At 27.4% G+C, this 7,500-nt stretch overlaps 1 pseudogene; it reads left to right on the forward strand.

Moving 5' to 3' along the window:
• Nucleotides 1-580, forward strand: part of LOC125368788 — a 1,811-nt pseudogene extending 1,231 nt beyond the window's left edge.
• Nucleotides 581-7,500: the final 6,920 nt, after the last annotated feature.

The following is a 7,500-nucleotide window of genomic DNA, read 5'->3' on the forward strand; positions in this document are numbered from 1 at the left end:
AGACGTTTCGGCTTATATTCCTACTAATGTAATTTCCATTACAGATGGACAAATATTCTTATCCGCCGATTTATTCAATGCTGGAATCAGGCCTGCTATTAATGTGGGTATTTCCGTTTCCAGAGTAGGATCCGCTGCCCAAATTAAAGCTATGAAACAAGTAGCTGGTAAGTTAAATTGGAATTGGCGCAATTGCAGAATTAGAAGCCTTTGCGCAATTCGCTTCGGATCTTGATAAAGCTACTCAGAATCAATTGGCAAGAGGTCAACGATTACGCGAGTTGCTCAAATAATCCCAATCAGCTCCTCTCACGGTGGAGGAACAGATAATGACTATTTATACCGGAACGAATGGTTATCTTGATTCATTAGAAATTGGACAAGTAAGGAAATTTCTCGTTGAGTTACGTACCTACTTAAAACGAATAAACCTCAGTTCCAAGAAATCATATCTTCTACCAAAACATTCACTGAAGAGGCGGAAACCCTTTGAAAGAAGCTATTCAGGAACAGAAGGAACGTTTTCTACTTCAGGAACAAGTCTAAAGAAATAAATCACTACAGGTATAAGTATAAAGAAATTAATCACTTTTAATCTTTAACTTTTAATTATAAAAATTTTATTTTATAATTTATAAATTTATAATCTATATATTTATATTTTAGAATCTATATAAAATCTATATAATCTATATATAGATTATTATATTATAATATGTATATTATATGAAAAAATTGCGTCCAATAGGATTTGAACCTATACCAAAGGTTTAGAAGACTCTGTCCCATCCATTGACAATGGACGCTTTTCTATTCCATTCCAATTTTTTTCTTTTTCTTCATATTTTTGTTCATAAAAAAGAATATGCAAGATAATTTTAGGAATTACCTATTTTTGAATTAAAATGAAATGTAAAAATGTAAATGTAAATGATGGATTAATTCTTTTATATTCATTTTAGAATTATTTAATTTTAGAATGAAATATTCTAATTTTTAGAATTTATTATTAGATTATTAGAATTTTCAATTTTTTTATTACAATTTACAATTACTTTTTCTAACATTATTCTAGTTTCTTATTAATTTATATTCTAATAATATAAAGATAGTATATTAATATAAAGATAGTATATACACTATCTAGAGTCTATTTATATAGAACAAATTATAACTATATACTATAACTTTATATTATATAGTTATAATAGATATTAACTAGTTATAATAGAAATATATAAAACTTAATAACTTCTATAATAACTAACTATATAGAATAGAGGGTTATTATATATTGTTAATATATAGTTAGCTATTTATATAATATAAAATATAAAATTAAAAATTTATATAATATTTTATATAATATTAATATTAAAAATTTATATAATATTATATAATATTATAATATAATAATAATATTAATAATTAGAATAATAATATTAATAATTATAATATAATTATAATAATAGAAAAATAGAAAATTAATAATAGAAAAATAGAAAATACGTATATGGAGTCCAATTTAATTAGACTATTAGTAAACTATTCAAAAATTTTAAATAAATAATTTAAATTTTTGAATTAATATTTTTAGAAATATTCTATATTCTATTATATTCTATATAAAATTCTATTATATTCTATATAAATATATTAGAATAAAAATATTATCTCTATTTTTTTTATTTTTAGACTCTATTTTTAGTATTTTTAGAGAGTATAGAGATATAGAGCGGGTAGCGGGAATCGAACCCGCATCGTTAGCTTGGAAGGTTAGTTATAGTCGACGTTGATTCATCATCTTTAACGTCTCTAATTCAAAACCGAACATGAAACTTTGGTTTCATTCGGCTCCTTTATGGAATATGGAAAATTTCCAGCTATAAGAAGTGAGCGAAAAAAATTCGACACATAACATCTATGTTAGCTTTTCTGTCTTAATGCATTCAAAGCAAGGCGCTTTCTAGATGATCCTCTAGACGAGTGGGGTTTTTAATCTTCTAGTTACTTCGTTCTCTATTTCTATCTGAAAGAATCCTTAGAAAGGTAGTTTGTTTCCACCGAGCTAAAATAAGATGTCGATGTCTATAGTAAACCAAAGTCATCGTTTAATACTTATTTTGCTTCAATCTCGACTATACAAAACAAAGAAAAATTGAAGATTTAGTTACGATTAGAAATATACTTTCTGTCTTTTCCATAGATCCTTTACTCATACTCATTCAATTGAATGGATTGATCCAATTAATAAAATTATGTTTCGTAATTTCATAATCCAATTTTTTTCAATTAGAAATTCAAAAAATTGGATACAAATCACGAGAATGTATATTCTTCCTCGAATTTTTCATTGAGAGGTAAAGGATTAAATCTTTTTAAGAAATAAAGTTTTTCACCGGAATATGGAGCCAAGGATCCCTTAACTATTAGAATAGAGTTAATAGAACGAATCACACTTTTACCACTAAACTATACCCGCTACGATGCGATTATTGTATATAAATGAACCTTTGTCGAGTAAGACATTTTGAATTTTATTTTAAATTTTCATTTAAATTGAATATATAATTATTCAAATTAAATATATAATTATAGAATATATATTTAATTTAATATATTAAATTAATATATTAAATTAAATAAAATAGTTCCATATAAAAATAAAAGAATAAAAAATATAAAAAGTAATTTTGAAAGTAATAAAAGTAATAAAATAAAGAAAAGAGGGAAAAGGCTTTTTTATTTTCAAGCCTTACCTGTTGTGTAATGTAACATAGTAAGTATCCTTTTCAATCGGGAGAGATGGCTGAGTGGACTAAAGCGTCGGATTGCTAATCCGTTGTACGAGTTATCCGTACCGAGGGTTCGAATCCTCTCTTCCGGGTTCCGGTGATGACTTGGAATTTTTTTCTTTCTTTAAATTTAGCGAACTTTTTGTTTTATTTAATATTTAAAATGTAGAATAGTAAAATACTAAGAACATTGAAAAATCAAGAAAACCCTTATATTTTTTTTTTTATTTTAATTTTATATATTTTATTTTTTATTCTTCACGTCCGGGATTACGTCCTGGATCATTAGATAAAAATCCAAAGATGAATAGAGAAACAAAGAATATCACTACTGTGTAAACAAAGAGTTTGAGAGTAAGCATTATAAAATCTCCAAGATCTTTTTTGTTTGGAAAAAATAGATTCTCTATTTTTATACCACATATTCTATTTTAACACCAAGACATGGAGCGGTTTCTAGAAATAGAAAATAATTTTTCTAAATTCAAAATTCATTTGTAATAAAAGTCGAGTCTTTAATTGCCAAAATTTTGTTTCATACCGAAAATTAGATATTTTTTCATAACTACAAAAAGGATTCTAATAGGATCTGCAATGGAAAAAAGTTTAGAATGAAAAAATGGGTGATCCAGAATTCTCGCGTTTATAGTTTATATTTATACAATAACTTCAATATTTGAATTAAGAGTTTATACTTTATACTATAAGACTTATCTGATCTTATCAATTGCTATAATTTTTTTCTCGAATAAATCATGAATTATTTTAGGACAGCATTAAAGATCTCATCGAAAACTTACAGCAGCCCGCCAAACAAAGGCTAATAGAAAAAGAGTACAGGGATTACTGGCATAACATCTACGATTGGATTCAAAAGGCGTAGGCTTCGGGCAATTTTGTGAAGAAAAATTGCTTGAATAAAGGGCAGAATTAAGACAGATACAAATTAAACTAAAAATATTAAGCATAACAAACATTTTGTTCTTGAAGATAATTTTATTTTGACTGAGTTATTAATATGTTATTAATATAAAAGAAAAAAAGAAAAGATATAAAATTGATAAAAATAAAGATAAAGAAAGGTAGATTAAAACCCTTCTTTATTAAACTTTATAAAATTTATTAAACTCACCCAATCAAAAATCCTTCAATTCTCAAATCAAAAAGAATAGAGGAAATCATATTTTTATACAGTATCTTAATTGAATTATATATTATGATCAATAAATTGAATTTAATTCTATATCTACACATAGAAAAATCCGAACAACAAGCTAATATATTTTCTAGATATTTGGTGGAATTGACGAAGAGCTAATACCAATATTAGTTTTTATTAGTGTTGAATAGAAATTCAAATGGGCGTGGCCAAGTGGTAAGGCAACGGGTTTTGGTCCCGCTATTCGGAGGTTCGAATCCTTCCGTCCCAGCTATTCCTATATATCAAAAAAAGGATCCTTCCTTGTTTGATTTATCATTTAACATCTCCCATATAATTTAATTTGGGAAGTAGATAGGAGTTAATTAGTATTAGTAATGGAAGATATCTATTTCAATGCCTTCGCCGGTGCCTGTGAAAATTAAATAAATAAAGAAACTACATATGTTTCATATGTAGTTTCTTTTAACTAACCTCATTTTCAGATATTTTATCTTTGTCTTTAATGAATAATTCTAAATCTATCTAACAATTGAGAATCTATCTAACAATTGAGACGGGATTGATTCATATATCCTATTCACTTTTCGCTTTACTTTAGGAAAAATTTTTAGAAAGAATCAAGTCAAGTCAAATAAACTATTCATAAAATGAAAAATGCTTATATGTATGTATTTTTAGCATTTTTTTATTAACACCTTTGTTTCCGATTTTGTAATGTAAAAAAATTGTCATCCCTCGCTTAATTTTTAATATTTAACATAGAATATCCATAATTAATTTCAGTGACAATTCTTTAGTTTAGACAATTCTTTAGTCTATCTGATAGTCTATCTGAAAATTGAATATTTTTTTACCTATTTATTTTATTTTAAATCCTTGATGGTTTAATTCAAATCTGTATCTAAAAAGGGGGTTTTTCTCTCTTATAATGAGAAGATATATTTCTTACCTTAAAACAAAAAATAATGATATTGGGATAGGCAATTTAAAAATGAAATCTTTTAATGATTTTTATAAGTTCTTGGGACTCAAAGAAATGTGAGATAGGCGAATCCGTCCTATGGAGTCACTTGAAGATTCAAAAGAACTTATTTCTTTATCTTATTCTAAATTAGAATTGAAAATAAAAAATATTCATACAATAAAATATGGGATTAATTTGAATTCTTTCTGACACTTCTTCAGAAACTACCCAATAGAAGTTCAAATTTTGATTCCTATGTGCCGGTCGAACCAATGACTATTCACGATTCCATAATTGAATCAATTACATACTATTTCAAAACTCAAAGAATGTTATGGTAAAACTTCGTTTGAAACGATGTGGTAGAAAGCAACGTGCGACTTGAAGGATACGATCGGCTGTGGATTCTTACATCCCCCTATTATATATATAATATATATATAATTATATTATATATATTATATAGTATATAGATTAGTATATAGATTAATATTATATAGCTCTATATATAATATTATATAGCATATAGCAATAGCATATAGGAATGAGGGTGCTCTTAGCTCGACATCGTTTGTTCCATATACACTAGAACCTTCGTTTTTATTGGGTTGTAATGTAAATAGTACATGATGGAGCTCGAGTAGAAAGTAAAGTATTGATTTATTTCTTAGGAGCAAGAATCTAGGGTTAGCCCTAATCAATAAGTTGGAACAACTTCGTAAGTATATTTTCAATATCGAAATAGAAAGGATCCAATCCTAGCAAATTTCAAGTCCAAGAATAAGGTTTGTTGGAATTGACCAAATTCTTTTGATTAAAAAAGTGTATCACACAGGAATCAATTGTTAGTCTGATTCTTTAATAGAAAGAAATCACAAAAAGTGGTATGTTGCTGCCATTTCGAAACGATTAAAGATCACCGAAGTAATGTCTAAACCCAACGATTCAAGGCAAAGATAAAGGATCCTGGAACAAGGAAATACCGTTTTCAATTGTCTCAACAATTAGATCAGAATGAAGAATCAAAATACATTATACATTTAAAAATAAAAGAAAGAAACAAAAAGAAAAAGAAAGGGCATTAGAGATCACTCAATAAGTGAAAAATGAAACGCCTAAGGGGTTCCCTTTGAGCTATTTGAAAGTTATCCAACTTGAGTTAGAAGGGTATAGATGCTTTTTTCTTTTGTTTACCAAAAAGAAAAAAAAAAGAAGAAAAGGACTTAAATCATAAGTTAATTGATTTGATGATTTTATGGATCTATTTGACACTATAATTCTAGATATATACAGAACTTCGAATCATTTTTCTCGAGCCGTACGAGGACAAAACTTTATACGTTTCCACGGGGGTCTTTTTTTCTACCTCTACCCCAATGAGCCGTTTATCGAATCGTTGCAATTGATGTTCGATCCCGCAGAGAAGGAAGAGATCTTCGGAAAGTGGGTTTTATGATCCTTTAAAAATCAAACCTATTTAAATGTTCCTACTATTCTATATTTCCTTGAAAAAGGCGCTCAACCTACGGGAACTGTTCATGATATTTTAAGCAAGGCGGGGTTTTACGGAACTTCGTCTTAATCAAACGTAATTTACTTAACGAAATGCAGGGTGTGGGTAATTCGTATATATATATAGCTTTTATATTATAACCTTTTCTCTATTACACCCCCCTTCTCTTGTTCTATTCATACTATATTCATACCTATTTTTTTTTATTTTTAATTGTTAAATTGAATGCAATTCATTCTTTTGTTTTCGTCATTGTGTATTTTTTTTTCTCAATTTATTCAATTTATATTGACAACAGTGTATCAAATAAATATAATCCGATCTGAGGTAATTGGATCTTTCTGTGGATCTATTTATTCCTGTTCCATAGATTTGGTTTTTTCTTTATTCAAGTGATGGTTTTTTAGATTTGTTGTAATACAAACGTTTTGTTTGATTGAAAAAATGTTATAAATTATAAAATAAAAGAATATTTTTAATTTTTTTTATTCAGAATTGATTAAAATTTTTGTATTTAATTTCTTGCTAGTTTAATGCTAGTTTAATGTTTTGATTGTGTCATGTGCTTCAATTTCTTTATTTATTTTGATTCCGGCTGTATCTATAGAATTTCATTTTTTTTTTTGGGGGTTGCTAACTCAATGGTAGAGTACTCGGCTTTTAAGTGCGGCTAATATCTTTTACGCATTTGTATGAAGGAAGGGATTCGTCCATACCATCGGTATAGTTTGAAAGACCGCGACTGATCCTGAAAGGAATGAATGGAAAAACAGCATGTCGTATCAATGGAGAATTCTGAGAATATTTCATTTTTGTCGAATCGGGCCAAACCTTATTTGAATTCTTGGTTATTTGAGGTCTTGGTGCGGAACATAATAAATGAATTCAAGGTTGTGTCGAGTGAATAAATGGATAGAGTCCTACGGTTCCAATTATAGGAAACAAAAAGCAACGAGCTTACGTTCTTAATTTGAATGATTATCCAATCTAATTAGACGTTAAAAAAATTAGTGCCTAATGCGGGAAAGGCCTTTAGCCAATTTTTATTTTCTTTTAATGAGTCCTA

Source organism: Ricinus communis, unplaced genomic scaffold, assembly GCF_019578655.1.
Source record: "Ricinus communis isolate WT05 ecotype wild-type unplaced genomic scaffold, ASM1957865v1 Ctg18, whole genome shotgun sequence".
NCBI lineage: Eukaryota > Viridiplantae > Streptophyta > Magnoliopsida > Malpighiales > Euphorbiaceae > Ricinus > Ricinus communis.